The following is a 27,624-nucleotide window of genomic DNA, read 5'->3' as shown; positions in this document are numbered from 1 at the left end:
GGATCCCTTCGACATTGGATCGAAAAATTAAAAAAAAAATTGTTGCTTGGGAATTTGATTACTAAGAAACATGGTTACTTTTAAAAACTCAAAAATTGATATGATTCATCAATCCTTGAAGATTGTGTCACACTTCAGGGAATATAACGTGAAGCAAAAAAAAGGAAAAATATAAGAAGGATCAATTTCCCAATTATATCTTAATGTCTTCCGGATGGTTTTCTAGATGGAGTTGCTCAAAGAGACACATGCTAAGGGAATGGTTAAAATCACTGAAATGAGTCTTTATAGTTCAAAAAATGGTATAGGGAGAGGAACAAACACAAAAGTAGAGTTAATTGTTTGATGGGCTCTTATGGTTCTTGCATATTTGAAAAATATAAAATGCATTCAAATTTTTAGAGATTCCAAATGCCTAATTGATTGGTTGACAACATATAAATTTTCAAGGATGAAAAATTATCTTAATCTTTAGAAACATTGGTAAATCTCACTAGTCTATGATATGCAATTCGCAAGATGTTTGACTATATCTTGTAGAAATATTCAAATTTTTAATAATTTTATAGTCTCTATATAAAAATTTAGTGAATTTTAAGGTTAAATAATTTTATAATATAAAGTTTGGGCAAAACTAAAAATGAAAATTAACCATTTTTATTTTGAAAAAAACATAGAAATTTAGCTTATGTTCCAATATTAACTCAAACATAAAAATTTAACTATCGGCCAATATTAGCCCATACAACAAAACTCTTATAAAAAAGCTCTTTCCAAAGATATATACGTTTTATTTATTTTCTCATCTAGTTTAAACTATGCCTTATTTGGATATAGTAACAAAAATTTGGCTATACCTTATTTTGGATATATTTTGGTACTATACCTTGTTTTGAATATAGTCATTTTTATTTTTTTTTGGGATTATTAGCATTTTGCTCCTTTCCCAAAAGTTGTCATTTGAGAGACTATTGTAACGATCTCTACTTCATAAAACCTACATATATTTTTGCTTTTTTTTGAATAACCAAAAAAACAAAACTACTTCTTTTCCTAGGAGAAAAAAGGAGAAATAAAGCACTCCATTTTATTTTTATACTGAGTAGCCATAAACTTACCATATAAGAATCATCGCATAGCATATATTCAGGCAAAGTATGAGTTTTTTGTTTTTGTTTTTTATTTATTTATTTCACATATAACACTCATTAATAAATATTTAAATATTTATTGATAATTTAATTTTTTATTATAAATAATATCTATGGATGTTGTGAATTATTCCCTTATCCCATTTAATGGCGAGCAGGGTTCTTAGCTTCAGTTGTTTTGGGTTTTTAGGGTTTCGGTGGTGACATGATCGGTTTCCGGTTTTTAGGGTTTCAGTGGTGACATCATCGGTTTCCTATGTCGAGGGCCGGTTACTAATCTTACAAGATTTATAGGATTTTAATATAGGAAAAACACTTAATGTTTATGTTGATGGCTGGAAAGGCACTTGGGGTTAAATTTATGTATCGATGAGGTGCGATAATCCATCGCCTCTGTGCAAAAGGTGCGGTTGTCATAATAAGCAGAACTTCATCTACTCGAGATCAGTTGGTGAGGTGAGTTAATCAAATGATCTTTGATCTGCCATTAGTGGTGTCAGATCGGAGCTTTTCTTTATTGTTGTGTTTGTTCATGTAGATGATAATCAGAATGCTTGGATCTTTATTGTAAACGCTATTCAGTGTTCACTACTAATAATTAATTTCACTCTCTTATTGTTTGAGGCTGTATTTTTTGCAGCAAATAGGATATCAGTATACCGAAAGGAATCGCTTGTAGAAAAAAGGTTTTCACTGAGATCTAGTAGGAAATATATCAGACTCAGTTATTTAACGAAAGGCAAGTTGATGTGCGCGGTGCACTGGGGCTTGGCTTGTTTCCATGGGGAACTTAAAGAGTAAGACATCAAATCTCAGCCACATAAGTTGTCCGTTCAGGCCAAGGTTCCTAACCCTCAGCCTATAGGGATTGGCTACACGAAATTTCTTTTTCAGGATTGAGTTGTCTTTATACATCTGTTACGGGTGTCAGTGACATCAATTTTACCACTTGAAAGCAAAAATATGGTTACAGTTATGATGCAACATAGAAGAAGTGCATAGACTTTGCTATATAATCATATCCACAGGATGAGTTGTTTATTAGATGAAATTGTTATGCATTCATGCTTCAACTTTCACCTTCAACATCCAGATGAAAGTCCTCCATATGACTAGGCCTATATTATTGTAGATGAACGTTGCAGACTAGCCTGGCCATCAAAATAATAACGGGGCATATGGCGAGAGTAAATAGTCTACCATCACATCTCAATGAGCAGCAAATTTCTGCAACACTGCCGGTCAAAATGAAGCAGATTCGCATGTCCCTTAAATGTGTAATATGGATGGAGAACTTCTGGATCCTAGGAGGGGCTTGTGGGTTGTGTGCACTGATAACGTGGGATATATGATGCTGGTAGGAAATGATCCATATAAATATTCCACTGATCATTGATGATCTCGCTTGATTGTTTGAACAGTATGATTCAATTTCATCTAGGGCAACTTATGACAGCTCTATTTTTATTATGCAATGTCGAATCTCGCTATTGTTTTGATGGCCAGTGGTAGTCCGCACCATATTTTACAATACGTGCGGTCAGATGCTCTGGCAAAACTTGTTATCTTTTCTGGAAAAGCATGAATGCAGAATAGTTTCCTCTGATTAATGACCCATTAGGTGAATGTAATGATCTGGCATAGTCTCTCTAACTCTTCTATAATGGGTCATGATGGTAATCTTATTTTTGATCTCTGATGGAAAACAAAGAGAGCTTTTCCTCGTCGGATTTTGATTTTGATCACATTGAAGATTGATCTGCCTGTGTATCTGAGGCCAGCTGTTCTTAACCACATATTTCTATTATACTTCCAGCCAAACCAGATGGATAATGAAGGAGACACGATTCTTGTAGGAGATGTACCATGACAACAAGTACAACAGCCCAATTTTCCACTGATCATTGTTGATAAAAACATTGATTATTTCAAAATTATTATTCAATTTCATGTTCCATGACATTTGGTCTATTTATTTGTATGTTATGATGTAATTGTAGGGGTTCTGTAGCATTATGTAGAAGGTTTTATTTACACTTCTGAAGAGGCTTGATGTTGCAGAGGCGTTATACTGGGCAACAACGTTGAACTCATTTCAGATTCTAATTTCCATGGTGCTATCTCTATGATTTTGTAAATGATTTGTTATAACTTCAGCCTCAATGATGAAGGCCATCCCAGGGCTTTGTTTTGCAGTTAGAAAGCTTCAAGAACAAGGTGCTTTGTGTAAAATTATCCTTGTTAAAGTAGTTCCAGTCTTTTCTAAACCGTTTTGATCAAGAAAAGGGATATAATCCCAGTTTTGTTTTTGTATCTCCTCCAAAAGAAACTTTTATAAGTAGAAATGTTTGTGATCTCTAATGAAATTTAAAGAGAATAGTTGGCTGGAGCTTTATGTTTTTTTGATGCTTCAAGTCTTTGGATAATTTACACTCATATATATATATATATATATGCTGAAGACGTACTTGTGTTGACTTGTGTGTCCTTGTTGACAGTTTCCTTTTGCAGTCTTTAGATAGAAATCGTTAAATCATACACAATTACAGAAACACAATCATATTATGCACCAATGGTGTATGTGTATACACACTCACACACGATTACATTCAGATTACTCTTTTAAATAGAGTTTCTGAGATCCAACTTATTCCTAAATTAGATAGAGAGGTTGAGAGGATTTCTCAACCATCACAAACCAACTTCTTAAATATGGAATGTAAGCATTAACTCCAACATCCCCCCTTAATGATTACATTACATGAAAATAACAAAAATAATCAAGCTTATCAGTAGATGCTCCATCAAGTTGCCTCATAACCCTCGGAAAGGTGTAGTTGGCAAGTTGGATTCCCGAGTTCCCTTCCTCAACTCCTGAATCAAGGACCTCCCGAAGTCAATTACTGGATAGCATCCCAATCTGTCGCATAACCTCATTAGGAAACCACTTCCATGTCTACCACTAATGAGGGATCCTTCCTTAGATCCGCAACTGCCATACTATCTGGACAACCATCCATATTGAGCCTTACTGCTACTTGATCTTTAAGTACTGGCATTAGACACATAGTTGAACTGCTGGTTATTTTTAAAAGAGTTTAATAGGTTCACTCTCTTCATTGAATTCATCATCAGAATTCAATTGGTATTCATCCGTGGTTATATTTGTTGATTCTTTCCCTTTTAACACATCACTAGCACGACTTCTGCAATTCCACGTTGTATTCCCAATTTTCCTGCAATAGTAGCATTCAATGTCACCTTTGTTTGCATTTTTCTTTCTCATCCTTGACTTTGTCCACAAGGTATTTTCTACATGAGAGTTCTCTTCGGCATCCTCTGGTTTCAGTCGCTTTTCCTCCCCCAGAAGTGCTGCAATTGTCTCTTGCAATGTTTGTGTAGACATTTGACTCAAAGTGAAAACAACATTACTATAACTTGAAGGAAGACTATTTAATAATATAGCTTTAACATCTTCATCCTCCACCTTAGTCCCAGCTTCACTTAATTGTCTTAAAAGAGACATTAAATTATTTATATGACTGGACATAGATGTCTCCTCATTCATTTTCAGACTAAATAATTGCAGCTTTATGGAAAATTTTGCATTTGTAGATTTTACACCAAACAATTGAGCCAAATGTTCCCATATTTCCTTTGATGTTTTAGCAAGATCTACATGACGTAATTGCGAATCACTTAATTGTGAACCTATACATTTATTGTTAGTTCAAAGGCATTGGAAAGGAAAACTTTCGGGCGTGAACTGATAAAGTTCTTGTCATGGAATTGTGACATGAGTTGCTGGTTGCTTTTGCACATTCCTTGCTCATTGGCTAGCTGTTGTTTCTGTATTCAGGTTACAGTTCTCTTGTTACACTGCATCCTTTCTTTTCCCAGCAATAAAATTTGATGCACACATGGCTTTTTATGTCATGGAAATTGAATAAGAAACGTACCGAATTTGCAATATGGAATGAGTATGAAGATGACACGCAAATACCTACAAGGCAGCATTCACATCAAGAAATTGTAGCTGAATAGAGAAATCACATAAGCAATAGGAACATGCCCATAACCCAATGTTGTGGAATTAGAAAATTTGCATTCTAAAGTTGCAGAAGATGGGAGCATTGACATCAAGGAATTGTAGCTGAATAGAAAAATCGCATAAGCAACAGGAACATACACATAACCCAATGTTGTGGAATGTAGAAAATTTGCATTTTAAAGTTGCAGATGGGAGAACTGAAAAACCTATCTTTCTGAAAGAAGTAAGCCTATAAGCTAGCTTTGTGCTCTTCAAATGCTGACAAGCACAGCAACCTGAATTGCAGACTACAATAACCTGCAATAGGGAGTTGCATAACCAAAAGCCACAAAGAGGCATTCCCAGTCAGGGATTGCCTAGTGAAGCTTGCAAAGAAGGTTAACCAATTCATTCAGTATGGAAGGAAAATTTATGGTCTTTGGAGTTGTAACTTACAGATCTTGTCACTGATGTACACGAGTACCCAATAGGGGATTAACTATGGGTTCTGAGTAAAACTTGAATTGTATTTAGGATGTCAAGTGCATAATCACTATAATACAAGGAAATAGGATATAATTATAACTGCTATATGTTTGTCCAATGATTCTTTAAAAGTGTTTGCCTCTAGATTTCCTCCTGCATTTGTGAACGTAGCACAATGGGTATGCTAGCGGCAAAGTCTTATTGTTCATTAGTAATACGGAAGTGAAAAATAGAGGCAACAACATCACGCATCTATTTGGTGTGGAGCAATGAAGATGACAAGCAAATGCCTACAGGGTAGCATCCACAATAAGAACTTGTTCCACAGAGAAATTGCATAGGCCACATGAACATTCCCATAACCCAATACTGCGGAATTTAGAAGATTTGCAATCCTAAGTTGCAGAATCTGGGAGAACTATTACCTAATCCTTTTGAAAGCAGTAACCTTATAGCCTAGCATTGTGCAATTTAAATGTTCACAAGAAGAGATTGTGGAAACGACAAATCTACAAAGAGGTGTTGCAGATACTAACACCCAAAATTGCAATATACAACACTTTGCAATAGGAGTTGCATTACTAGCAATGTTCCATGGAGTTTCCGGGGCAGGGAAGGGACAGGGAAGCACAGGAGCTGGGGATACGCACAAAGGAGGGGACATGTATAAACAATCCTTAAATTTAAGGAAATTTCAGAGAAATGGGGACTTTAGAGTCTTAAAAGTTATATATTATTAAAAAATTAATATATAAAAGTAAAAAATAAAATCCCAACAACATGTCAATAACTAAATAGAAAATGTTAATAATTATGAAATAGATATTCAAAGACTAAATATGATCATCATTTTTTATTAGACTATTATTATTTATGAATTGTCGTTTGATATTTCTGCAATGTGAATCTGAAAGTAAATTACTAAATTGAATCCATCATTTGACATAATGCAACGTTCAATCTAAATTCATCATTTGGCATTATGCAAGGTATATTTAAATTAAATTCATCATTTGAAAATTGAAATTATCATATAGAAAACGATGAAAAGTAAATTCATCATATGCTAATGATACTGGCATCATGATGTAAGGTGCATCTAAATTAAATTCATCTTTTGAAAATTGAAATTATGTAATGCTCATAGAAAATGATGAAGAGTAAATTCATCATATGATAATGACAATGGCGTTATGTTGAAGTTTAAAATAGTTGTAGAATACTAAACTAAAAACTAAAAATAAACATAGAAAACATTGAAATACTAGTAAATTTCTCAAAATGTACTAAATAATTTTAATAAATACTAGAAGAGCCAAAGACTCAACTTTTAAAGTTATATATATATATAATTTTTTTTTTAATATAATATATATTTTTTAATGTTTAAAAAAATTCTTAGGCAAAAAAAACGGGGGGATGCACAAAGGAGTCACATTTCATGGCTAGAACCCCCCCACCCCCCAGAGTTTCCCCAAAAAGTGGACGTGAGGGAAACGTTTCCTTAGAAGTTCCCTCGTCCTGGGGTGTGTGGGAGCATGGAGGGTGGGTCCCCATGGAACATTGATTAAAAGTGAGTGATGACCTTTAGAAGGTTGCAAAAAGCTTAATCAATTCATGAATTATGGATGATGAATTGTTATTCTTTGTAGTTGTACTCAACATATCTTTTAACCTATGTAGATGAATATCTATGTTGCATTGGGACCCATCCCCCCAAAAAACCGATGTACCTTGCATCTTTGCTTTCTCCAAACTGTTGGGGACTTCATTAGAGACTTGGGGACTTTCTGGCCATCCCCAAGACATTTTGGATAGATTGCAGGGATGTTTTGGACAAATTTCAGGGATGTTTTTGGTAGATTTCAAGGATTTTTCAGGCAAAATTTTAAAGATTTTTTGCGCAGATTTTAGGGATAACCCAAGCATAAAGCTAAGTCACTTGACATGGGGACACGAGACACAAATATGAGAGCTCTACATGGGACAAGGAGACCCCTTGGAACATGACATGTAGGAAACATTATGCATACAATCATGATCTATCAATGATATGAGTTTACAACTAGCACTTACCACTACATCAATGACGAATATGATAAATTGACATTGGACAAACACAAGAAATTAACCATAAACTGCAGTTTTCCCATTAAGTCATTAAAATCAAAATATATTACATAGGTACAGAGCCATGTGGAATCTTGACTAAGAATGCTAATGGAAAATAGCAAATACAAAACAAGGCAGACACTAGAGCCTGGAGTTGTAGAACAGGTAGGAAGAACCTCATAAGACGCTGCCAACAGACTATAGGTTATGCTTATAACTCATCAACATCAAAATCAATATTGATACCACCACTGCTCTTCTTTTGCATCCTCCACCTTTGTATCCAATGTAATTTTTACAGTTGTTAGTGTGGAGGATGACCCCTCAAGAGTAACACCGCCATAAAAAATGATAGGCACTAGCACTGACTCATTAAGATCCAAGTTGGCCAATGCCAACTCAACATTGTTATCGAAACCCATATCATCAGGAAATACATCCCACATCATTGTCTTTCCCTTAGACCATTCCTCCCTTTGCTTGTAAATAAGATGAAGGTTGGTGTGCACATATGCCATTGTCTTTGCCTTGGATTGGTAGACCCTTATGAAATTGAAAGAGGAGGCATTACAAATGCGGAAATTCTTCCCCTTCTTTTGCCCCTTCCCTGTTACCCTTGATTGAGCCATGAATGCTGTAAAAATAAAGAAAAAATGCATTGTTGTAAGGTTGTGCATGTAAACAAAATGGACAGGTAGGCTGTTGTAGCAAAACTAGGAAAAAATGGAAGGGTAATGCACTTACCTATACCTTGAATCACCTCTGAAACACTCCCATCTTCTTTGCTAGTCACTCCCACATTCCCACAACACCCAGACAACAAATGCAAATGGACAAATGCGGCGTAATTCTAGCTTTTATCAAACATGTGAGCCGCTTTTTGGTAGACACATGTTCGAAAATCGCAAATTAGACACATGTCAGCAACAAATCATGTCCAACACATTGGATTCACGACACGTGGGGTGGGAGGGTCTTAGTTTTTGTAGCATCGAATGTGTTTTAGCTACAAAACTTGGTGGAAAGGTTAGAATGCATGAGATCTCCATAACCCTGAAATCATTTATGGAAATTCCACATACAGATGACTTAATTCAATTATTAACCTATTTTCTAATGTTTCCTAAGTCTACACTTTTAGGGAATATGGTTAATTAATAAAAATTAATTAAGTCAAGGTGATAATAGTCTAGAAACTCACATGGATCGACTTCAAGAAGATCCTAGCCCTTGATTAACATTTAATCTTGCCCATTGGAGTCCCAATAGAGGATTATAAGAAGTCGTCGATGGGCACTTGGAGACGACACTTTAGCAGTTTGATTTCCTTGGCAGATTGATTTTTAGAGAGCAACAACAGTTGTCGAAGAGCCAGAGATCAAAACAGAGTCAATGAGAGGCAAAGACAGTGATCCAGAGGAAGTTTTCTAGATCCGGAGAGGCAACAACAAGGGGCTGAGTTATTCCCAGTGAGATAGCGTAGAGGACTGCATAGTTGCTTCAGAAGAGTAATTCAATTTGGCTGGAGGAAAAATCGATTAAGCTTCCAAAGGGCCGAAGGATTAGTTTCCTTAGTAGAGACAGATAATACGACTTCATCAGAGGCAGTTTCGAGCTTAGATGTCCAAGGCTTTGCGCAAGCATAGCGCAGAAGATGACACAACGGATCTAGGAGGACGAGTTTTCTGAAGGAAAGTTGTGTTGGGTTTGCTTGTGGAGGAAGGGAGATACCCTTAGGTAATTTTGGCCAGATTTACTCACTGTTTGGATTGCCAATTGGGCATCCATAGATTGTACTAAGATTTCAATGTTGCTTATTAATAAAACCCCTTCGTTGCTCCACCGGTTTTCCCAAGTTGGGTTTTTTCGGGGACATTTTTCCAAAAATAATAGTGTCGTTCTTGTGTGTGTGTGTGTGCTAGATTTTCTCAATTTCTAGCGCTATTTTTCTTCTACTATTTATTTGTGAAAATTGCAGTGTGATTTATTTGATATTTGTTGTAGCAGATAAATTGTTAAAATAATTAACAATTAGAAAATAAATTCCAGTAGATGTAGTAGGATTTCAGATTTGAAATTTTCACGTGGTATCAGAGTGTGAGTGATCATCCAGGAAGCTCAGAAGCAGAGGAAAGAATTTCGTTGCTCAGCAGGCCGAAATTCTGAGAGACAACGCCGTGCTCAGACAAGCAGGCCGAATTGTTGGGGCAGGAATTCGATTTTTAGTTACAGAGTTGCAGAAAAGTTGAGGTGCCTAGGTTAATGATTCCAGTAGTCAAAGGGAGCAGCTGCAACTCAGATTTTCGTTGAGAAAATTCCTTGGTTGAACGCACAAGGTTTTACAGCGGTAGAACCAGCGTCAGGTAGAAGACAAATTGCACACACAGAGGGAGATTTCTCTCAAAGGGTTTCTAGCCAAGAAATCTAATTTTGAAGTCCATATAATACTAGTATATTCCCTTATTAGTATTGTCATTGTATCCCTTATTATTATTGTTGTGCCCATGTTGTCCCCATATTGTTATTATTGTGCCCCATAGAAGCCAACTATTGTTATTGTCGCGCCTTTACATTATTATTGTTTTGTCGGCTCTAATTATATTGTGACCCCTTAGACTCCTATATATAAAAAGGAGGTTTTGTCATTTGTATCATCCAAGAATTGTTCATTTGTGTAATGTAAATAAGGTTTCCCCCTCGAAGAGACTGATTTTGAAGTTGTTGATCTATCTTTTCTTCTATTTTGTGAGCTGGTTGCATAACATTTGGTATCAAAGATTTTTGAATTCTAGGGTTTCACTGCTCCAAACAAGTCATTGTGGAATTTTCGCTATAACTTTTTTTCTACGACGTTTCAGAAGCTGAAATTAAAACGGATTTGAGCTGAAATTTTGATGAACCTCGGGTCCAAATTTCAGAGCTTTGCTCGCTATATTTTCGGAGATATGATCCAAGGAAGTTAAGGTTTTTGCAGGCTCTCGAATTACATCCCAAACAGGTGATCTTGGGAAAATCGTCATAACTTTCTCTCTGAGCATCAGATTGAAATTTCGTAAGAAGTTACAGAAAGAGGACAGACTGTAGTTTTCTGTGTATTGTTTTTAGGTCTGAAGGTTGAAATATTGACACATGGCAGGTCGTACAAGTCTACTTTACTGAACCAATCTATAATTAGGTCACCGTGGGAGATTTGGCCTAACTCTTTCTTGAAGAATCCAATATTGATAAGACTGGTGGGGTTAAAAAGAGGACACAGAGGGCTAGCATAGGACACAATTTCAAACCTTGGAGATCTGAAATTACAGATATACAATAGATTCAATATCGAGCTCTTACTAAGCGAAAAAATGTGTGTAGTTTTTTTTTTTTTAATTTGTATAAGTTTGGTTTGAAAAATTAGTTTGAAGTGATTCAAAGGGCATAGTGAGGCATAATTATCATTAATTGATGCCCCGAAGAAAGAAATGGAAACACCTAGTAAGCTAAGTCACCTGACTCAGGGATTTGGGATTCGGGGATTCGAGTGTCGAATTCGGACACGTTGACCCCCCAGAACAGGACACGTAGGATTCGTTATATTATATATATATATATATATATATATATATATATATATATATATATATATATATATATATATATATATATATATATATATATATATATATTAAAAATTAGATATTTCTTACACAAATTCTAATTAATGATACAAATTCATTGATTTCAAACATAGATCTTCATCTATAGCATGCATAGTACATATAAAATTCAAATACATGTCAGTGGTCACATAAATCATGATTCATAATTCATAAATGAAAGACAACTTACAACTACAAGATAGTAAGATAAAGACACTGACAACTGTAGTTTTCTCATTAAGTCATCAAATCAAAATGTGTTACATAGGTAGTGCTGGTGCAATGCCAATGGCAAATATAAGTAAAAAATATAAAACAACTACAGGTATACAAGCCTTAAGGAAATAGGTAGTCATCAATCCTCAGAGTCATCATCAATGTCCTCATCATCATGGTCACCACTGCTCTCCTCTACATCCTCCTCCTCCCCTGTATCCATAGTCGCCTCTGCAACTGCTGGTGTGGATGACCCCTCAAAAATATCACCGTCATCAAATCTAACAGGCTCTAGCACTGGATCATTGAGATCCATGTTGGCCAATGCCAACTCAACACTGTTGTCCAGATCCATATCATCAAGAAAGACATCCCACATCTTTGTCCTTCCCCTCAACCACTCTTCCCTCTGCTTGTAAATAAGACAAAGGTTAGTGTGCACATACACCATTGTCTCTGCCCTGGACTGCTCAAGCCTGCTCTTCTTCACACTATACAAATTCCCATATGTGCTCCAATTCCTCTCACAACAAGAGGATGAAGTCACCCGAGAGAGGAGCCTCATGGCTAATTGTTGAAGAGGAGGGCTTGTTGCCCTATGATTTGCCCACCAAGAATAGGGCTTCTTAGCCCCCCTGTCTCTAATCACATCATATCCTGCAAATTGACCAGTGCTAGTGGAAAACTCTGCAAAGGGATCCTTCACCTCATCAAGCAGTGCACTATCCTGAAAAACCCACCTGAATGCCCCTTTCCTCCCCTGTGAGATCTCACCATCCATGTGAGGAGAGAATTTGCAAGAAGGTCCACCATTCAGCCACTCATGGTTGTAGTATTTTGGGTTCAATGAGTGAGCCAAACAATGTAAAGGTGTACAATTCTTGTCCCATCTACTGACAAGAATATCCTGTATAGTATCGTGAAAGGCCTCTGGTGATGTCTCATACTCGGGGCACTCACTCTGTAGAATAATGCTCCTCACAGACTCAATCATGGAATCCCATCCCTCATAAACCTCTCCTAGGATGGGTTTGTCTGTATTTGCAAATCGAAGCAAAGAAATGATAGGGTCCATGATCTGAATAATTAGATCTACCCTCTCCCACCAAGCATCATCTAGCATTGTGTCCTTCACTCTTTTAGAGGCTACCTGATTTGTCTTTCTCCAAAAAGAACAAAACTCAGAAATAACCATGGACCTAAGAGCGGTCTTCACCTCCCTCAACCTCTTCAACATCATGAATGAAGAGGCAAACCGTGTATCAACAATCTTAAACAATGATAGATTGGTGTACTCCTTGTAGATAGTGAGGGCATTTGTATGATTTTGCACAAAGTTACGGATATGTCGTGCATCCTCAATAATGTTACCAATCCAAAGCACATCAGAAGCAATGGATTTCAGTGCTAAGTTCAATGAATGGACAATGCAAGGTGTCCAAAACACTTGTGGATATTTAGCTTCCATAATCATGCTAGTAGCCTTGCAAACAGGTGCATTATCTGTAATGATTTGCACACAAGAATCAACACCTACATCTTCAATAACTTTAATAAATAACTCACCAATAAATTGTGCATCCTTGTATTCTCCAAGTGTATCCACTGCTTTCAAGAAAACTGGACCATTCAAGGAAGACACCATGAAGTTGATGATTGGGTGTCGTGCCAGATCTATCCATCCATCAGAAACAATGCTAACCCTAGATGTTGGCCATGATGCTACAATAGGCTCAAGCATTTTTTGCACCTCTTTTTTTGCCTTCATCAACAATGTGGTTCTAAGCTTCTCTGAACCAGGAGGCACATACCATGATGGAGACCCGTGAGTTAGAGCTCGACACATTTCAATAAATAAAGGTGAGCGTGCAACATTAAATGATATGAAGTTTTGGTATAAAAAGAAGGCAATGGTGAGATCAAGCTCTTCTCGTTTCTCTTTTTGAAAAATCTTGTCCATTGGACCAAGTGTAATTGCTCTTCTTTTTTCCGCTTGTCCCCCAATAGAACTCTCAAATGGAAATTTGGTGGTGCCTTTCCTAAAAAATGGAACGGGGTCTTCATTCTTGGTTTTTCTTGATTTTGCAGCCACATTTTCCATACCAACAGTGGACTCCTTTTCCATTTCTTTCCTCTTTTGTAAAGGAATAGCTTTACAAGCTCCAATTCCAGAACCTGGTAAAGCCAACAAATGGCCTTCCACACGGAAATATGTGCTTTTGAAAGCAATGTGACAAAAGTTGCATCTCCATTGCACATTTCCTCCTCCCTTCCCCTTGGTGCTTGTCCCATCCTCTCTTGTGACATATTTCCACAAGGGATATTTCTCAATGTTGTCTTTAGGTCCTCCTCTTCCCTCAACATTACTTGCAGTAGACTTTTATGGTAGTGGGGGAGGAGGGGCATCTCCAATGGAGACATTCTTCCCCTTCCTTTGCCCCCTAACTGCTGCCTTTGATTGAGCCATTAATACTGTAAAAAAAATGAACAAAACATGCACAAATTTGTAAAAAAAATCATATACAAATTGCTGTAATAAAATAAGAAATGCAAAAAAATGGAGCTGAAATGCACTTACCTGGTGCTTGAATCTCCTTGCTGAACGCTCTACTCCCTTAGCTCCTTGCTCCAAACCCTTAGCTCCTTGCCCACAACTCAAACTATGCAAAAATGAATGAGAAATAAGGCGAAAACAAAAAAGAACAGAGCGTTTTTAAGCCCGCGGAAGGCATATTTAGGGGATTCGAATCCCATAATCGGGATTCGATGTGTTCGTACAGGATTCGTACGAAACCCGTACGAACATGTCGAATCCTGTTCTAGGATTCGAATTCCTAGCAAATCGTATCCGATTCACAGGATTCGGATTCGCAGAGGGGTTTGGACGAATCCAGTTACTTAGCTAGTAAGCAACCTGAAAGCTTTACCATGACTAATGAAGAAGAGGAAGAAATGCAACATGATATATCAAAATTACGAGACCAAGTGCAACAATATTCACTCTCACAAAAAATAACAGAAGCTAAGATGGATGGTTTCAAGAAAGGCAAGGAAGTTAAGATGAATGACGCGGAAGCTTAAGACGGATGGTGTAGAAGCTAAAATGGATGGTATAAAAGCAAAACTTAAAGGCAACATGGAAGATTTGAAGATAGATTTGACAAAGTTGCTATAAGAAATGCTTACTAATGGCGAAATGGTAGTAAAAGAAACTCATGATGAGAACAAAAGGAATGTTAATCATGATTTCATAGACTCTTAACGTTGGATTGAAAACCCACTATGTTCCAAAGATCGATATGAGGAAGTTTGATGGCAAAGATCCCGTAACATGGATACTATAGATGGAGCAATATTTCGATTTCCATAATATGCAAAACACACAAAATGTATGCATTGCAACTTTATATTTGGAACCCAATCAGTTTGTATGGTATCGGTGGCTTTGCTATCGTAAATAAATTGTCACTTGGGCAATTTTTACGGAAGAAATGATAGCACATTATGAGGATACAAAAAGCAACACTTTTTTTAGCCAATTGATAAATCTTAAATAAAAAGATTCAATGGTGGAGCACATTGAGGACTTCTAAAAATTGAATATAAGGGTAAAAGATATTCCAGAGGAACATAGGATTGATGTGTTCATAGGGAATAACATCCAACATGAAGTTTGCCTTTGGGACCCTGATTCATTGGAGAAGACATTCAGGTTGGCAAGAAAAATTGAAAGAAAAATTATGGCAACATGGAAGCCTACCACTCACAACTATAAATAGGGAAGTGTTGTTGCCCTTAGTCTTCCACAACTTACAAGGTTGACACCACAACAATTGGAAGAAAAAAGAGAAAAAGAACTTTGTTATAGTTGTGATAACAAATACACTAAAGGTCATAAGTGTGCTGAGAAAAAATTATTTTACATAGATTGTGAGGAGGAAGAAAATGAACAAGAATTGTCAAAAGAAGAGGATATACACCAGGAACAAATCCTAGAGAAGGAAGAAATGAATCCGACCATATCTTGTAATGCATTGGCTGGAATTACCACTCCTCAAACTCTCAAGATAGAAGGACACATCAAGAAGAAAAAAGTAATAATGTTGATTGATTCAGGCAGTACCCATAATTTTATTCATTGTAAGATAGCGAAGGAATTGAATTGCTTCCTATATCTAGCACCAGAGTGTCAAGTGATGGTTGCAAATGGAGGAACCATAAATTGCTCTGGAAAGTGCCATAATATCAAGCTATCCATGGGAGAATATGTATTGAATAGTCCAATGTTTTCCATTCCAGTGGGTGGTACTGGTGTTGTACTAGGAGTCCAATGGCTACAACCTTTGGGTACGATAACTTTTAATTTTCACGATTTTTTTTTTTGTCGGAAGGAAAGGAAGTTGCATTAAGGGGTATTGCAGGGAAATTGGGAAAGATAATTAGCTCTAATGGCATGACAAAGCTTCTAAAGAAAAAACAACGAGGTGTAATTGCACAATTATGTTCGCTAGAGGTTTTCACATCGAAATCATTATTTCTCCAGATCTCCAAAAAGTCTTGGACAATCATTCCAAGGTATTTGAGACTCCCAAAGGCCTCCCACCTATTTGGGATCATGATCATGCTATTCATTTGATTCCAATAAGTGTTCCTCCAAACATCAGGTCTTACATATATGCTTATGCCCAAAAGAGTGAAATTGAATGTATAGTTGCAGAAATGTTAGAGGATGGTATAAGTCAGCCTAGTCAAAGTTTTTTCTCTGCTCTAGTAGTATTGGTGCACAAGAAGGATGGACCATGGCGCATGTGTCTGAATTATAGGGAGCTTAACACGCTCACTAGTAAAGATAAATTTCCCATTCCTGTGAGTGATGAATTGCATGGATCAATTTACTTCACCAAGTTGGATCTTCGTTCAGGATATCATCAAATCAGAATGAAGACTGAAGACATTCCAAAAACAACATTTAGAACTCATGAGGGTCACTATGAATTTTTGGTCATGCCTTTGGCCTTACTAATGCATCTTTTACATTTCAAGGTTTGATAAATTCCATTCTCAAACCCTGTCTTAAAAAAGTTGTGTTAGTATTTTTTGATGCTATACTAATCTACAAGTCTTGGAAGGATCACGTTCAACATGTTGACACTTAAACTATTGGAGGAGAAACAATTATATGCAAAAACCTCCAAATGTTTCTTTGGAGTACAAGCTGTGGAATATCTGGGCCATATTGTATCTCATGAAGGTGTTAAGGTAGACCCTAACAAAATTAAATCCATTAAGGAATGGAAAATCCCCACATCCATAAAGCATTTGCAGTGATTTCTTGGGTTGATAGGGTATTATTGCAAGTTTGTTAAGAATTATGGGAGAATAACAACACCTCTAACAACATTATTGAAGAAAGATGCATTTTCATGGACTCCAGAAGCAACGAAGGCCTTTGAACATCTTAAAGAGGCAATGTGCCAAGCACCGGTCTTAGCTACGCTAGACTTCATAAAAGACCTTTATTGTGGAATGTGATGCCTTGGGAAATGGAATTGGTGTTGTTTTACTGCAAGAAGAAAGACCCATTGCTTTCGAAAGTTGTTAAATCAAAGGAAAGCATTTACACAAAGCTATTTATGAGAAAGAAATGTTGACAATGCTACATGCACTTAAGAAATGGCGATATCACCTAATGGGAAGACACTTCAAGGTAAAAACGGATCATGATAGTCTTAAATATTTTTTAGAACAAAGATTATTTTTAGAAGAGCAACATAAATGGGTCACAAAGATGTTGGGTTATGACTTTGAAATCATCTACAAAAAAGGGAAGCAAAATGTTCTTATGGATGCACTCTCAAGAAAGGATGAGGATGTGGAAGCATTGCTTTGTGCCATTTCAATTATCCAACTAGATTGGATAAACGAAGCAAGGGATGAATGGAAGAATGACGAAGAAGTGTGGGCACTCATTCAAAAGTTACAACAAGATTCCAGTACATCTGATACATTTAGATGGAAAAATGATTCGTTATGGTACACAGATCGCTTATACATCTTGTAAGAATTCCCAACTCAAACAAAAGATTCTTATGAAGTTGCACACCTCCCTTAGGAGGGCACTTAGAATTTCTAAAAACTTACCACAAGGTTAAGAAAGAATTTTTTTGGGATGACTTTAAATCTGATATTCAAAAGTTTGTGGTGGAATGTTTGGTTTGCCAACAAAATAAAGTTGAAACAATTAAGACCCCAGGTCTATTGCAACCTTTATCCATTCCAAGTTAATGTTGGGAGGAGGTTTCAATGGATTTTATCACAGGTTTACCCAAGTCCGAAGGAAAGAGTGTCATCATGGTGGTAGTTGATAGACTTACCACGTATGCACACTTTTGTGCATTATCTCATCCATTTAAAGCCAGTACAGTTGCTACTGCATTTATGGAAACAATTCAAAAGCTACATGGAAACCCAAACATTATTGTAAGTGACAAAGATCCCATTTTCATTGGAAATTTTTGGACATAATTATTTTCTTGTCTAGGTACTCAGTTATCTCATAGATCATCTTATCATCCTCAATCTGATGGGCAAACCGAGATAGTAAACAAATGTTTTGAAGGATATTTTTGTTGCTTTTTATCTGATAAACAAACATAATGGGTCAAATGGCTGCCTTTGGCTGAATGGCGGTATAATACTTCCTTCCATACTGCAGCGAAAATGACCCCATTTATGGCACTTTATGGATATCATCCACCGTCCATCACATCATATTTAAGAGAAAATTCTAAGGTTCAAGTAGTGGAAGATCGCGTCGAGCATCAACAAGAAGTTCCCCAAATCTTAAAGGATAACCTCACTTTGGCACAGAATAGAATGAAACAACACAGAGATCAACATCGCAGCGAAAGAAGTTTTGATGTAGGTGACTTGGTATTTCTATGGCTACAACCATATAAACAAATGTCCCTCAAGCAAGCTAAGAAGGATAATAAATTATCACCAAAGTATTATGGTCCGTACAAGGTGTTGCAAAAGATTGGTACTATGGCCTACAAATTGGAGCTTCTTGCAGCTTTCCAAGTGCACTCAGTTTTCCATGTTTCATGCTTAAAGAAGCTCCTAGTTCATACAATATTGCTAGAACTTGATGAGGAAGGAAAAATCATATTGGAACTTGAAGCAGTAACAAAAACAAGAACTCGACAACGACGGAATCGATCAATTTCAGAGTATCTCATCAAGTGGAAGAACTTACCCGCTGAATATTCCACATGGGAGGATGAGAATTTTATACAGAAGCATCCAGAACCACTCAAATGTTGAGGACAACACTTTTCTGAAGGAGAGGGGCATGTTAGGTCCCTATAATACTAGTGTATTTCCTTATTAGTATTGTCATTGTAGCCCTTTTTGTTATTGTTGTGTCCATGTTGTCCCCATATTGTTATTATTGTGCCCCATAGAAGCCCACTATTGTTATTGTTGTGCCCTTACATTATTATTGTTATGTCGACTCTGATTATATTGTGACCCCTTAGACTCCTATATATAGAAAGGATGTCTTGTCATTTGTATCATCCAAGAATTGTTCATTTGTGTAATGTAAAGGAGGTTGCCTCCTCGAAGAGGCTGATTTTGAAGTCGTTGATCTATCTTTTCTTCTATTTTGTGAGTTGATTACATAACAATGTGTGCTAGATTCTCAGTTTCCAACGCTATTTTTCTTTTGCAGTATTTATTTGCTAAAATTGCAGTGTGATTTATTTCATATTTGTTGTAGGAGATAAATTGTTAAAATAATTAACAATTAGAAAAATAAAATCCAGTTGTTGTAGTAGGGTTTCAGATTTGAAATTTTCACATGGTATCAGAGCATGAGTGATCATCCAAGAAGCTTAGAAGTGGAGGAAAGAATTTCGTTGCTCAGCGAGAGCAGCAGGTTGAAATTCTTAGAGGCAGTGTAGTGCTCAGACAGGAATGCCGAATTGCTGGGGCAGGAATTCAATTTTCAGTTACAGAGTTGCAGAAAAGTTGAGTTGCCCGAGTTAATGATTCCAGCAGCGAAATGGAGCAGCTGCAACTTAGATTTTCATTGAGCAAATTCCTTGGTTGGACGCGCAAGGTTTTGCAGCAGTAGAACCAACGTCGGTTGGAAGAGAAATTGCACACACAGAGGGAGATTTCTCTCAGTGGGTTTCTAGCCACGAAATCTGATTTTCCTAGTTGTAGATTGGCATAACAGCCAATAGAACTGCACATTCCAAGAGGGAGTGCGAGTAGTAGAGCAACAGGGAAGAGGAAGATTTTTGGGTTTATTTTCTTCAGTTTTGAGTTTCATAGATTTTTGTAGTTTTGCAGGGATGACCATACGAGATTCCCTGAGGAGGCTGTGCGAGTTAGCAAGAATGCAGATCTGGGCAGCAATTCGACTTCCAGTTGTCAGAAATAAGTGCCAACGGAAGTGCGAGTTGTCTAGTGCGAGTTGCAAAGAAAGGAAGGGTCCTAGCTAGGAACTAGGCTTGAAAAGAGATAGATAGGTTGTCCTCCAGGTTGGAGGAAGATTTTGTGATGTTCGCAGACATACCTCCAGGAGTGAGGTGGGGTGAATTGGTGCTATAGCCCCACAGAACTACAGAGATTTGGTAGGGTCCTTGAGGAGTCCACTTCATGTATCATTACCTTGCTATGGGGGCCCACAATATTCAATAGCAGGATGGATCAACACTATAGATGTAGTCAGATTTCAGAGTGATAGTTACAGACTAGTTGCAGTAAGATGCTGGAGAGTGTAGTGCAAAGTGGCCTAGTGCAGAGTCAACAACACCTTCAGAGACAGTGCAAAGGCTAGTAGCAGTCAAAGACTTGGGAGACAGATGCATCATACTGAACACAGATGATTCAGTATTTCAAATGTTTCTTGGTTGCAATTTTTGTAGTTGCAACAACAACATATGAGAGGGAGTTGCGGTACAATTGCAGGGTTGACAACAATATTCAATGTCAGCAGCAACACAAATGCATTATCAGAGTTGCGCAGTGGTTGGTAGGCAACAACAGCGTGATAAAGGGATGATACAAGGACAAAGTGTTGTAGCAGGGTGTGCAACACTAGAACACAATCCTCGCTAAGAGGGGGTGTTAGTTTTTGTAACATCGGATGTGTTCTAGCCACGAAACTTGGTGGAGAGACTAGAATACACGAGATCTCCATAACCCATAAATCTAAGAGGGATTTGCAGTACAATTGCAAGAAGGAGTCCCAATACAATTTCAGGGTTGACAACATTATGCAGTGTCAGCAGCGACATGGATGCAACATTAGAGTTGCCTAGTGGTTGGTGCGCAGCAACAGTGAGACATCAACAACGTGACAGAGGGATGAGACAAAGACAAAGTGTTGTAGCAAGGTAAGCAGCACTAGAACATAGTCCTCGCTAAGAGGGAGTGTTAGTTTTTGTAGCATCAGATGTGTTCTAGCCATGAAACTTGGTGGAGAGGCTAGAATACACGAGATCTCCATAACCCAGAATCGTTTATGGAAATTCCACTTAGAGATGACTTAATTAGATTATTAACCTATTTTTTAATGTTTCTTAAGTCTAAACTTGGGGAATATGGTTAATTAATCATAATTAATTAAATCAAGGTGAGAATAGTTTAGAAACTCATATGGATCGACTTCAAGAAAATCTTAGCCCTTGATTAAGATTTAATCTTGGCCGTTGGAGTCCCAACAGAGGATTATAGGAAGAAGTCGATGGTCACTTGGAGAAGACACTTCAACAATTCAATTTCCTTGGCAGATCAATTTCAAGAGAGCAACAACGGTTGTCAGAGAGCCAAAAATCAAAGCAGAGTTAGTAAGGGGCCGAGACAGTGATCCCGAGGAAGTTTTCTAGATCTGGAGGCAACAACAACAAGGGGCCGAGTTATTCCCAGTGAAGCAGCACAAAGGACTGCGTAGTTGCTTCAGAAGAGCAGTTTGATTTGGCTGGAGGAAAATTCGATTAGGATTCTAGAGGGCCAGAGAATCAGTTTCCTCAACAGAGATAGGCAAAATGACTTCATTAGAGGTAGTTTTGGGCTTAGACATCCAAGGGTTTGCGCAAGCACAACGCAGAAGCTGACGCAGATGGTCCAGGAAGACGAGTTTTCTGAAGGAAAGTTGTGTCGAGGTTGCTTGTGGAGGAAGGCAAATTCCCTTAAGGTAATTTTGGCCAGATTTACTTATTGTTTGGATTGTCAGTTGGACATCCATAGATTGTATTCAAATTTCTCTGTTGCTTGATAATGCAAACCTTTAGCTGCTGCACCGGTTTTCCCAAGTTGGGTTTTTCCAGGGACATTCGTCCAAAAATAATAGTGTCATTTTTATATGTATGCTACATTTTCTCAGTTTCCAACGCTATTTTTTTTCCGCAATATTTATTTGTGAAGGTTGCAGTGTGATTGATTTGATATTTGTTGTAGCAGATAAATTGTTAAAATAATTAACAATTAGAAAAATAAATTTCAGTTGTTGCAATAGGATTATAGATTTGAAAGTGCAAATCCGGTGACTTAGGCATAAAACTTCAATTTTGAGAATCATGGACATTGATGCTTGAACAATATGATAATTTTTTCCATCTGTTATTTTTGTAATGCATTGAATCTAAAGCTTTTGTACAAATTCGATTTCTGGTGATTTAGATATTGTATTTTCAATTGTAAAATTACAAGAAGCAGCCTCATGTCAAGAAAATAGAAAATGCAACATTTTAAAAGGCTAATCCTTATGGTTATTGCTTTTGTTCTTTCTCATTTTATGGATCATCTCAAGTGTTTTACATATTGTACAAAGTTGGCTATATAGAATGAATATGAAGAATATAAACAAACCCCTACAAGGTAGCATCCACATCAAGAATTTGTAGTTGCACAGGGAAATCACATAAGCAACATGAACATGCCCATAACCCAATATTGTGGAAATAACCCAATATTGTGGAATGTAGAAAGTTTGCATTCTAAAGTTGCAGAAGATGGGAGAACTGCAAAACATGCCCACAACCCAATATTGTGGAATTTAGACAATTTGCATTCTAAAGTTGCAGAAGATGGGAGAACTGCAAAACCTATGTTTCTGAAAGAAGTAAGCCCATAACCTAGCATTGTGCAATTCAAATGCTCACAATTACAGCACCCTGAATTGCAGAATAAAATAACTTGCGTTAGGGAGTTGCATAACCAGAATCCACAAACCGGCATCACAAAATGCAACATTCTAAATTGCAGAATACGCACCCTTCAGTAGCCAACTGCATTGCCATTCAGCGACGGCCTTGAGAAGCTTGGAAAGAAGCTTAACCAAGTCATTCACTATAGAAGGTAAATTGATGTTCCTTGTAATTGTGATCTTGTTAGCAATGTACATACTCATCCAATAGGGGATTAATTTTGGGTAGTCACTGAAACTTGAATTGTATTTAGAATATCGTATGCATTATGCCTTGTATAATCACTACAATCTAAAGAATTATGATATTATAACTGCTATATTTTTGTCTAATGACTCTTAAAAATGTTTTTGTAGATTTCCACCTGCATTTATGAACATAGCACAATCGGTACGCTAGTGTCAAAGGTTTATTATGCATTAGTAAAATATGGAAGTGAAAAATAGAGGCAACAACACCCCACATCCATTGGGCATCGAGCAATGAAGATGACAAGCAAATCCGTGCAAGGTAGTTACCACAACAAGGATTCGTAAGGCGATGAACATCCCTATAACCAGAGAAATTAGAATTTAGAAGATTTGCTGTCATAAGTTGCAGAATCCAGGAAAACTGCTACCTATATTTCTGAAAGCAGTAACCCTATAACCTAGTATCGTGCAATTCAAATGCCAACAAGCAGAGATTGTGGAAATGGCAAGGCCACAAAGAGGCATTGCAGAATATAACACCCTAAATTGCAGAACACAACATACTGCAATAGGGAGTAGTATTGCCATTGAGCGTCGACCTTGAGAATCTTGCAAAGAAGCTTAACCAATTTTTTTCATTATGGATGGTGAGTTGATATCCTTGCAGTTGTAACAGACATATCTTGAAACTGATGCACATGAATATATCTATGTTCCACCAAGTTTCCAGAATGGGGAGGCTCAAAAATAAGATGGGGAAGTGTGGATGCGGGGAGACTAAAAAATGAGACACGTGGGAGTATCCCTAAATTTTAAAGAAATTCAGGGAGGACAGGGGGACGTTGGGGCCTAACATAGGGGTCCCCATCTCCAAAATTATAAAAATAAAAATAATGATAAAATCTCAACAATAACAAGTCATCCCATACAAATCCATCATTGTGCAATACAGTGGAAACACTATAATCTTGCCAATTCTTAAAACTGTTTAGTCTGTTGAATTTTGAATGGATATAAAATTCTACTTTCTCCATATGATGAGGTTGGAACCACTCTCAAACATCTTGAAACAGTTTAAATTAGAATGTAAAATAAAGGAGATTGTCAGTTGAAAAATGTCACTTTACTTTAAAAATTTAATATTATAATTAATTACTAAAGTCATAGGCTCCCAAAGCTCAATCTCCTATTTTTTTTTTCTATCTTCATTTGTTGAACAAAAAATTTGGTGCATAGGGGTCCGGGCATCCATGTTCTGGGGGAGGGGGCACCAGACAGCCCCGTTTGGTAAAATGCATCTCTCACACCATGGAAACGTTTCCCAAGTTTCCCCAAAAGGGGGATGTGGGGAAATGTCTCCTTGGGACCTCCCATCCCTGGAGTGTGGGGTAAACGTGAGGGTGTGCTTTCGAATCTGGGGTACGCATCCCCATGTGACACATGAATATTAAATAGGGAGATTAATTTGGGTAATGACTGAAACTTAAATTGTATTTAGGATATTGAATGCATTGTGCCTTTACATTCGCTTTAATCTAAAGAAGTATGATATTGTTATTACTGCTATATAAATAGGGAGATTAATTTGCGTAATGACTGAAACTTAAATTGTATTTAGGATATTGGATGCATTGTGCCTTTACATTTGCTATAATCTAAAGAAGTATAATATTGTTGTTACTGCTACATGGTTGTCCAATGATTGAAGTATGATATTGTTATTACTGCTATATGTTTGTCCAATGATTCTTTCAAAGTGTGCATCTAGATTTCTACTATGCTTTTGTAAGCATAGCACAATAAATACAGTAATGTTAGAGTGTTGGTATGCATTAGTAAAACATGCAAGTGAAAAATAGAGATAACAACATCCCACATCTATCTGGTGTCGAGCAATGAAGAGCCAAGCAAATACCTGCAAGCTAGCATCAACAACAAGAACTTAAGTTTTGTAGAGAAATTTTATAAGGCAACATGGACATCCCCTCAAGCCAATCCTGCATAATCTAGAGATTTACAATCTTATATAGCAGAATATAGGAAATTGCAACCTATCTTTCTGAAAAAAATGAGAGCCTATAACCTAGCATTGCGGACTTCAAATGCCCACAAGTAGATATTGTGGAGATGGCAAATCCACAAAGCGGCATTGTACAACATAACACTCGGAATTTGAGAATACAACACGAACAATAGGAAGTTGCATGAACAAAATTCAGAAGTGTCAGAGAATGCAACATTTTGAATTGCAGAATACCCCATCCTTAATAGAGAGGTGCATTTTCAGTCAGCGATGACTTGGAGAAACTTAACGAATTCATTCATTTGGGTGATGATTGATATTCTTTGCAGTTATAACTGAGATCTTGTAACTGATGTACGTGATTATCCAATAGGATAATCAATGAAACTTAAATTGTATTTTGGATATCTAGTGCATTGTGCCTTGTACAATCACTATAATCGAAGGAAGTAGATATTATTATAGATGCTATATGTTTGTTGAATGATTCCTGAAAAGCGCTTGTCTGCAGATTTCCACCTGCATTTGTGAATACAACATAGATACACTAGTGTCAAAAGTCTTAGTATGCGTTAGGAAAATATGCAAGTGAAAACACGAGGCAACAACATTCCACATCTATTTAGTGTTGATTAAAGGATGTCAAGCGAATCCGTGGAAGGTAGTTCCGTAGAGAAATTGCATAAGCCAATGTTACAGAATTTAGAAGATTTGCAATCTCAAGTTGCAGATTATGGGATTACAGCAAACCTATCTTTCTGAAAGCAGTAAGCTATAGCCTTGCATTGTGCAACTCAAATGCTCATAAGTAGACATTGTGGAGATGGCAAACCCACAAAGAGTCATTGCATAATACAGCACCCTGAATTTCAGAATACAACATCCTGTAATTTGGAGTTGCATAACCAGACGCGACAAAGAGGCATTGCAGAATATAATACCCTTCGATAGGGATTTGTGTTATCAGTTAGTGATGACGTTGAGATGCTTGCAAATAAGCTTTAACCAATTCATTCATTATGAAAATCCAATAGGAGGATCAATATGGGAAATGAGTATGATTGAAAGTTAAATTGTATTTAGGATGGAGAGTGCATTTTGCCTTGTGCAATCACTCTAATCTAAAGAGTTATGATATTATAACTGCTATAGATGTTTGCCCAATGAATCCTTAAAAAGGTTTGCCCATTGTTTCTTCTATAAACACTTCAATCTAAAGAAGTATGATATTATTATAACTGCTATAAGTTTATCTATAGATTTCTACGTTCTGCAGTTGTGATCATAGCACAATAGATACACTAGTGTCAAACCCTTAGTATGCATTAGTAACATATGCAAGGAAAAAATAGATAGAATCTTCCACACCTTTTTGGAGTTGATAAAAAATAGAGGCAACACCCCCACATCTCTCTGGTGATAAGATGAAAATAAAGGTAACATCCGACAACCATCTGGTGTTAGAGGCAACATCCTACATTTATTTGGTGACAAATCAAGGTTGAAACCAATTAAAAGAGATGCCATCCCATATTTAGAAAGGGTGAAGTGGAAGCTAAGCTAAAGGCGATAGAGGAGGGTAATGGTGATTATTATTTTTGAGACGAAGACTGAAAAACAAAATGGCAAAGCCAGTGTGAATTGCCTCCATCAAATGTTAAATAATGGATTGCATTATAGCGCATCTGATGACATGCTTAAACAGCCATCATTTTTAGATAAAAAAGGAAAATACAAAAAGCTAGAATATTTGGAAGAAAATAATCGTTTGCACGAGGATGACATAGATATACAAATAAAAATTGCGTGTTAGAATCCAATGGGGAAATCAATTTTGGGTCTCACTAAAAATATACGTATAAATTAATGCATTGGACATGGTTGAATCACATTAAAAGTATAAGGAATTATGATAATATTGTATAACCTTAAAAGAACATAAATATCAATACCTGTAACAAAATTATATTTTTATTATTATTTTTTTATAAATGTGGTATTGCCCATTTTATTTTATGTTTTATGTTTATGTATTTGTTTTTTTTAACCTAATTACAATTATAAAAACTAAATGGTTGATAAATATTATTAGTAAGCAAAATATTTATGTATTATTTATAATGTTGAAAATTTGTAAAACCAAAATAAGAGTGAGTTGGACAAAATTTTTAATTTTGTTTCATAAATTGTGTATACATGCGGTTAAAAGTGGATTTTGGGCAAAAAAATTTCAAAAAATCTTGTAGAAGCAGAGTTTGAATCATGTTTTTAAGAGTGAAAATGGATTCAACACCATCAAAAATGTCCTGCCTGATTTTTTCAAAATATGACCGGAATTTCCACAACTTTCAAGGCAAAAAAGCATAATTTTTAGCCTAAGACAATCTATACTATCCATAATTTTTTATTTAAAAAAATGGAATTTCTAGAAATCTTATTCTAAAATAGACCACATTTATTAGAGTAATTAATGATTATGGTACGTGTCTATTTTGGAATAAAGTTTCAACAATTCTAATTTAATTATCAATAATTATTATGTGGATGATAGC

The 27,624-nt window shown here is 36.5% G+C and overlaps 1 long non-coding RNA gene across 1 annotated transcript; it reads left to right on the top strand.

Annotated features, from left to right (window-relative positions):
• The first annotated feature begins 1,439 nt into the window (after positions 1–1,439).
• Positions 1,440–3,542, top strand: LOC149231874 (uncharacterized). The gene is made up of 3 exons (XR_016247490.1): positions 1,440–1,607; positions 1,792–1,948; positions 3,152–3,542. It is a non-coding gene; the product is annotated as an uncharacterized LOC149231874 (long non-coding RNA).
• Positions 3,543–27,624: the final 24,082 nt, after the last annotated feature.

The sequence above is a fragment of the Pinus tabuliformis genome, chromosome J (assembly GCF_031772625.1).
Source record: "Pinus tabuliformis cultivar Carrire ecotype Pingquan chromosome J, CPIR1, whole genome shotgun sequence".
NCBI classification, from domain to species: Eukaryota; Viridiplantae; Streptophyta; class Pinopsida; order Pinales; family Pinaceae; genus Pinus; species Pinus tabuliformis.
This window is presented reverse-complemented; position numbering and strand designations above follow the sequence as displayed.